Source organism: Amblyomma americanum, chromosome 5 (genome assembly GCF_052857255.1).
Source record: "Amblyomma americanum isolate KBUSLIRL-KWMA chromosome 5, ASM5285725v1, whole genome shotgun sequence".
Classification (NCBI taxonomy): domain Eukaryota; kingdom Metazoa; phylum Arthropoda; class Arachnida; order Ixodida; family Ixodidae; genus Amblyomma; species Amblyomma americanum.
The window spans coordinates 66,572,950-66,580,413 of NC_135501.1; the positions used below are offsets into that span (position 1 = coordinate 66,572,950).

General features: G+C 46.2%; 1 long non-coding RNA gene across 1 annotated transcript; it reads right to left on the reverse strand.

Moving 5' to 3' along the window:
- Positions 1-3,904: 3,904 nt before the first annotated feature.
- LOC144134759 (uncharacterized) lies at positions 3,905-6,136 on the reverse strand. The gene is made up of 2 exons (XR_013315245.1): positions 6,051-6,136; positions 3,905-4,002 (listed from the first exon to the last, which is right to left on the reverse strand). It is a non-coding gene; the product is annotated as an uncharacterized LOC144134759 (long non-coding RNA).
- Positions 6,137-7,464: the final 1,328 nt, after the last annotated feature.

Below are 7,464 nucleotides of genomic sequence, written 5' to 3' on the forward strand. Positions count from 1 at the left end.
GGACTTAGGAGACGGTGTGCAAAGCAGAGTATGAAAGTGAGTTGCAGTTTAACACGAGGCGTGTTGGGCTGCGGCGATAGCCTAGTCCTCTCGAGCAAGCGGCCCGCGAATCTAATCGGTTCGCGCCGCCGCGTCTTCGACTGCCAGTCCTGGATAATGATTTGATTTCTTATAACTTAAGGTGGCGTCGCTGTGACAATGGCACACGATCGAAAGATGACAAGATTCTTGGCGGTGTTGGTGAGCGTACGGGGACTTTCGCAGTACAAATGAGGTGCAAAGGGGTGGAGACGGGCCATGGAAAGCGGAGAACAAGCAATCGTGGTTCAGTAGGGTAGCGGGAAAGAAAAGAGTTAACTGTGTATACAACGTTAAGATATGTGCTAGGTGCTGAATGTCAACGGCTAATAAGTAACCCTGGGCTGGCGATGACGAGGAGATTGACTTTGGACAGTTAGAGGTCATAGGCTAATGATTTATCCAATAATTATACAATGTATAATAGCATGACCAATGAATTACATTTGTGCACAAAAAATAGAGCTAATGTGGGCGAAATGGTGGTGAGTAGGTAGTGCTTTGGAGCAAGTAGGGTTGGTTCAAAGTGATGGTCGTTGGAAAGCTAACGGTTTTGCGTAGATTTCATTAGTGTCCACCTCTGTCTCTCCTAACGTCGAGATGTGGAAATTCCTTGCTTTTGAAGCTTCGTCAAAAAGCTCTCGAGCAGAGAAAGAAAATTGAAAAAGAAATTTCCCCCAAGATGTGAAAATTCCCCGCTTTTGAAGGTTTGTGACAAACCTCTCGAGCAGAGAAAGAGAATTAAAAAAGAAATTACGCCATGTTTTTTATGATACTTTACTGTAACGGCGGTCAGCCAACTGCGGTCTAATAAAGAGCTTGTTGGCTCGTAGCTTCCCTTTAGCCGAGGATAAAAGCAGAACGCATAGGAAATGTTTTCGTACCCCATGGATTGATCTGCGAGATAAAATTTATAGATATGTTCTTGGAGTTTTGCCGCTTGTGATTCCAAAAGGCATTTTTAATACCCGAATACTTCCTTTCAGATGATGTTCTTCCAGGCCACACACTTTCCATGACGGCTTACCCAGGAATGCTAACATCGTGGGACAGCTACCACTTGACATCGGCTGGACTTGTGAGCTACAGATGACCTTAAGTATATATAACAAAGTGGCCTTAACTGGCGCCTTCTTCATGAAGAACATTGAAGGAGTAGGCGGAGTAATTTTGCATAAAAGCTGGAGTGAAAGAACTGGGTCGGCCCAACGCCTCCTATAACTTCCAGACCTGCGCCTCACGTGATATGGCGTCGGCTAGGTCACTGCGTGGAGGGTGATAACTGTCCGGGTCCCTTTGGCAATGGCGGGGGCTGTATGTTGCTGTGTGCGCGCTCGTAGACTCCCGCGCTCGGTGTGTTTTCGTTGTCGGGCGGGATCCGGTGACTGTCGGTTTTGACACCGACGAATGGGTGCCCCGAGCACTGTGGATGTCAGGTGGTTTGTGTGTTCAGCAACTAGCATCGCAGAGCAAGCAAGCAGAGTGATTTGGTGTCAGGCCTATTTCTGCGTCAAGTGAATGCAGCGTATCATAGTCGGGCAGGGACGCGCTTTGTGCAATGTTTTTAATGAGCGAGCAATAAGAGGAAACAAAAGGAGAGAAAACAGTCCGGCGTCGGCGTCTCCTGTGTAAAGTCCAAGGAGAAGACGCCGCCTGCGTGTGTTAAGACGCCACCTGCAAACCGTAGCGGGTGGCCTTACCGCTCTTTCCAGCACCTGCTGTACGACTGGGGAGAACGAAACACCAGCTGTGATGTCACGCCGGCTATAATGAAACATCGGGCCTGATAAAACACTGACTCTTATCACACACAGGTGAATGCGACTGGTAAGAGCTTTTCATTGACACGTAATGGCGACTGGGTTCTGCTGACGCTGCTGTCTTAGTGCAGGTACAAGCAGCGCTAGTAGTCATATTGTCATAGTTATAGGCTACTAGACTAGTAGTCATAGTCACAGCCTCGCTTTTGCTTCACATCAATCCAGGTTGATTTCGTTCGACATTCTGGGAAAATGATTTCAGGAATTTCAGGAAAATACAAACTCATCGACCCCATGATCAGGTTTTTCAACCATGTTATATGACATTGGCACGAACTACTTCCTCTAAATGACACGGAACTACTTGCATAATGTATGTATCGCCACATGCAAGGAACGGCAACACCTGACCTTTCTTCTCAGCTGTATAGTTACTGGAGTAACAAAACTTTTCATACAATGCAGCAAATGGCGATGACAAGCGATTGGGTTCTGTTCAACATTGATGTTAACTACGAAAGCGGTGAGGCGGCGGCGGGTGGCGACCGCCGCAAGAAAGTGGTGTCAAATTTTTGGGCGCAGGCTTCGAAGTTACAGAAGGCGTTGGTCGGACGATAGAGAATACGATTCTGTGTGCAAAGAAAGCACCCCTTTAATGCGCGCTCCATTTCGTTTGAAGTCATTAAGCGCGTGAGGAGATGCAAAGTAGCTGCATGCATTGCTCATAATCCTGCGTGTTCAGTTTTTGGAGATTATACACGGTGTACACTGCGCAGGTCAGTACGGAGACGGAACTCGTAAACGAGAATGAAAACCTGTGGAAGCTGGTGCGTCCCGATGCTGGCAAGTTCAAATGGGAGCGAACAGGCATTGCCAACCGTCTCGCCACATCGGGTAAGGAGTGGGCGTTCACCATGGCCAGAGAAAACATTGGCACGTGAGTACCGACATATTGGTAGTACCGTGACTTCCGCTATCCTGTCCGCACAAGGTGTATACTCCACAGGACTCCATTTCCACTGAGCGCCGCGGTGGCTGAGTGCACTCTAAGAAAAAAAGGAGCGGTCTTTGTCCTTTGAGGGGGTAAAGCCACTGACGCTGTGGCGACCCCCTTTTGGTGTAACGGTACACCTTCGTCGGGGGCCTAAGTGCGCACAGTGTAATGTTTAGGCTGTTATCGGGGTAATGTTATTCCGTCTGGCCAAGTGTAAGTATAACCCTTTGATGACTAACGTTACCCCTCCTCAGAAAGACTAACGCTTAGGCCATGAAAGTGTAAACATATGCTTCAATTTCTGGTGCATGTTTGCGCCCACTCAGACTAAGCTTATGCTCAATCCCAGGGCGCAAACTTATACTCGCAAAGGCTACAGTTAATCCTTTCTAATGAGCTTATTACAACCCTCCTACAGAGCAACTTTGCACCTTATCAATGAGCGTAACATTGCTCTGCAAGAGCATATGGGTTCCTCTTTCAGGTGCACCTTTACGCCATGTTAGGAAGGGTAACGTAAGCATAAGCTTACCCTCGCAGGGGCTATTGTTACTTAAGAGTTTTTTACAACGCTTCTATGGTGCAACTTTGCACCACGTCAGTGGGCATAACATTGCTCTGAAAGTGTGTGTTCTGCTCTTTTAGGTGCATCCTTACGTCTCTTTTGGACGGGTAACGTTACCGTCCAGAGGAATGTATCCCATATTACAGTGTATTGTTACAACTTCTCGAATGTAGGGCACAGGCACTTTCGCTTTGATACTAGGCATCCATTGTTATTAAAGTAAGACCGTTTTTGGGCCTGTAAAGCAAACCACTTCACTTTGTAGGTGTCGGTAATGGTGCATCTACATTAATGTATTACACACATCAAAACCAAACGCAGCATTACAATACACCTACAGAACAAAGCTGCTTGCTGAAAAGGCATGATAAGCACCTCACTGCCATCAAGTTCACAGATGTTTTTCTCTCCCACATTCCTGGTTATGTTCGTGTTAGTGCGATAAGATTGTGGCGTGCCGTGCTGCACTTCAGAGTGCAGTTTCGGACTCCAGTGATTGTACACCAGTATGCACGACAGGGTTTATTTCTTATGGAATTTAAAATGGCAGCATAACTCAGCAGTCTTCTGTCAACGTCATGATGGCATCCATTCTCCAAGCGAACCTGTGTGACAAAAAGAAATCCTTGAAACATGAGGGGCAGTACACACAATTAACGCATAAATTGTAATCATGAGATCAAAATTTAATCTGCGACAATTTGGTCTGAAGCGCGAAGGCTTATGTGCGGTGTTTTCCAAGCGAGCATGCTGTACAGGCCAAGAAATAAGTAAAAGAATGAACAACACAAGCTCTGGATACAAAATCATTGCATAATCGTTCATGGCACTGATTGAAGAACATGCATGCCCCACCAGCTAGACCAAACTAGAAGGCTCCTACATTTGGTGTGCAGTACACATATCTCACATGCAGTGGAAGTATAGAGCGCAGCTCCCACTTCCGTAAATGGCCTAGTTTTTTTTTTTAATTACAGCGTTCTTTCGGCGTTGATTCAAAGGGGCCCGATTTTGCAGCTGAAATCTACAAGACATAAGAAACCGTTCCGAAGGATATTTGACGCTTGTAAAATGATAAGCAGGGCGTCTTCACTCACCCCGTTGCTTTCGTGCATGCAGTGGTGCTACCATTTAGTTAGAGTCAGTTTATGACCATGGAACATTTTTTTGCAAACAAAAATGACCTGAAGTGAGCTCTTGTTCAGCTGTTGTCCAGTTATGCTTTTGGCGCTAGCTAGCAAAATTGTGGCTGAATTTTTGCCGCCTGCGCGCAACAAAAGCGTATGTGCACTGAGATAGTGCGTTTCTTTCTGCAACAACTTGGAATATTATATAAGTCAGGTTCTTCAAAAGGATGTCTTCCGACCAAAAGTACTCGTTTACAGACAGCAGTCTCGCATTTTCAGAAAAAGGTTGGAATCCCCTTAATCTATTTCGGGACCGACTAACCCATCTCCCCTTTCGTGGCAAGAACAGGAAGTGATAACGAAGACTGGTAAATGTCTCGAACCCAGAGGACACACTCACAATCTTCGAGCGAATGAAAACTCCGGATGGCCGCCCACTGCCTGCAGCAGAGTGTAGGCAGAAAAAGGAGGGATACCGTCCTTCGTCACAGAGCAGTGGGGAGTGGGTTGTTCCTTGTACTGGCTAGGAGTGCGCGGGGGAGCGGGAAGGGAAGGAAGTTAGCGCGACGGTGTTGTTCAGTAGAAAAGTTTTAGAAAGTTTAGCGTGAGGTAGCTCACTACTTCCGGCGCACAGGAACAAAGGCCCATTCCCTTCTATTTCCTGCCTAGCCTCTACTGCAGTGCTACCGAAGGTTGACTGCGTGAGTACAATTGTACTCTTGATGGCTCTCTCCAGGCCACTTTGAAGTAAACTGGCGACATTCCCGAGCTTGCTATGAAGAGGGAACTTCACTCTTTTCGTTTCCACAAAAAATGCGAGAGTGTCGTCCGGGAACGAGACCTTTTGATTGGAAAAAAAGCCTTGCTGAGAAGCTGACTTACACATTTCTGCAAATGGTCTATTTTGCAAGTTGTCAACTCTCGTCAGGATTAAGTGACTTGAAATAGCGATAGAACAATGTTTGGTGAAGATTAAACAGGACCATAGCAGCATGGAGCTAATGGTCGAGCTCGGGGGAAAAAACAGGCCCTTTTTCTGCATTAAAAAGAAGAGAAAATCCTGACCGCGCCACTCAGCTGCATGTGGAAAAAAGATGCCATATGGCTTTGGGCCTCATCATAAAAAAGGTTTGTACTCCAGTTCAATCAATTTTTAAACTTCAACCACTCAGAGCAATCATCAAGGTTCTGAAAGAAAGTAGGACTCACTTTCTGAAGCTCAAAGGCCACATTAGCTGCACTCATGCTTGAGGTCGCATGCATTTGTAAGCGTACACCCGCCGCCAAGAGTTCAAGAAAGGCGACTGTGCCGAAAACAGCTAATTGCTTCGTATCCACAACTTATTGCTGGGAATATAAGGGTGCATTGCACAATTTGGACCATGACAATTAATATCTCTTCTAAGATCCACGAACTGGCGAGGGCAAAATTGAGTTGTTTTACTAAAAGTGTACATGAGCGTAATTCCCCACCGCCACCCCGCCCTCTACAAAATATAAGCAGATAAACAGTCGACCGTACTTACCAGGACTGATACGGCGTCATCGCAAAGTTAGCCTGTTGGCAGGCTATCGAAACGCGTTATTCGCTCAGCGACTGCACACCACAGGTACAGAGTCGGACAGCAGATAGCATGACAAACTCTGTCCAGAGACGCTAAGTGCATGCTGCGCCCTGCAGCAGCTGCCAGTATCAGGCAGTGCCATGACAGGTCGCGCTTCCCTCCTCCTGCGGGCAGATTTTTTCTTCTCTTCTTTTTGTTCCCCGGACCGGATTCCGCGTGTCCCCCGCGTATGCTTTCTTGCTAGAGGAATTTAGCATACCGGAGACATTCTACCGGCTTTAGGTACGCTTGTTGTGCACGTGCAGCGGCCCTTCCCGGCCGGGTGCTTGCTTCTGCGCATATGTAAAAAATTCCTTGGTTAACTGTCCGAACAGAAAATCGCCTGTTTTCTTGACGGCTGAATACTAAAAAAAGTGTGCGGTAGGAAATATCGCGAATGTACATATGCTCTGCGCTTCTCGTCTCTAAAATGGCAGCCACTATGAAGGTGGTGCAAGCGTGCTTTAATATAAGTTATTTGAAATATTGCGTATAAGTTAGAAAATGAGCAAGTGCACGCACTTAAGCGGAAAAAGCCTGTTTTCAGATTCTGTTTCTGCTAATTCTTATATGTACGACAATCGCTACTATACTATTGCTAGAAAGAAAACTAAAAGTTGACACAGCTCCGTTATATATCATTCTTCAACACCTTACAGAAAATAAGTAACCGAGTACAATTGAAATGACTCCATCAGAAATGTATATGAATACCGGGGTGAATTACAGCCTCAGAAAAGTAACGTAACAATTACTGAAAACTAGGCTGTTATTCTTCCGTTACTTTCCTCCCAACATTTATAGTTCCATGACAAAAATTTACTCAGACTGCAGTGAACTGCAGCAGCTTGCTTGATGATTTGTTCTTTTAATAAACTGCACATCTCCAACCAAAAATTTTAATTTTAACCGAACGTTTCCAGGCTGACTCGGCTCCTTCATCAGGGGTGACTGAGGGCTGTAGGCTGTAGCTAGTGTCTTTTAAGTATAGAGGGGAGGAGGGGGTCAAAGGAATGACAGCGGTGGTGCGAAAGGCATGGTGGAAGGAGAGAGGGCGTTAAGGCTGTTAGTCACGTTGTCGCACTGTGGGGAGGCGGTCAATGGCGACTTTTTTTTTTGTTGAGTTGAAGAGCGAAGTCCCTGGGCATATACTGGGGGCAGGTTTCCTTTTGTGCGGTTGATGTTGTTCGGGGTGGTTTGTATGTGCCAGGATTCCAGAAGGAGCCTTTTGTGGTAATTTGTTTCGGTTCCCAGGATGCGGGTTTCTTCGAAGTTGATTCTATGGTCGGAGTCCTCGGAATGTTCCAACCAAAAATTAAAATTTTTGTTTGGAGAT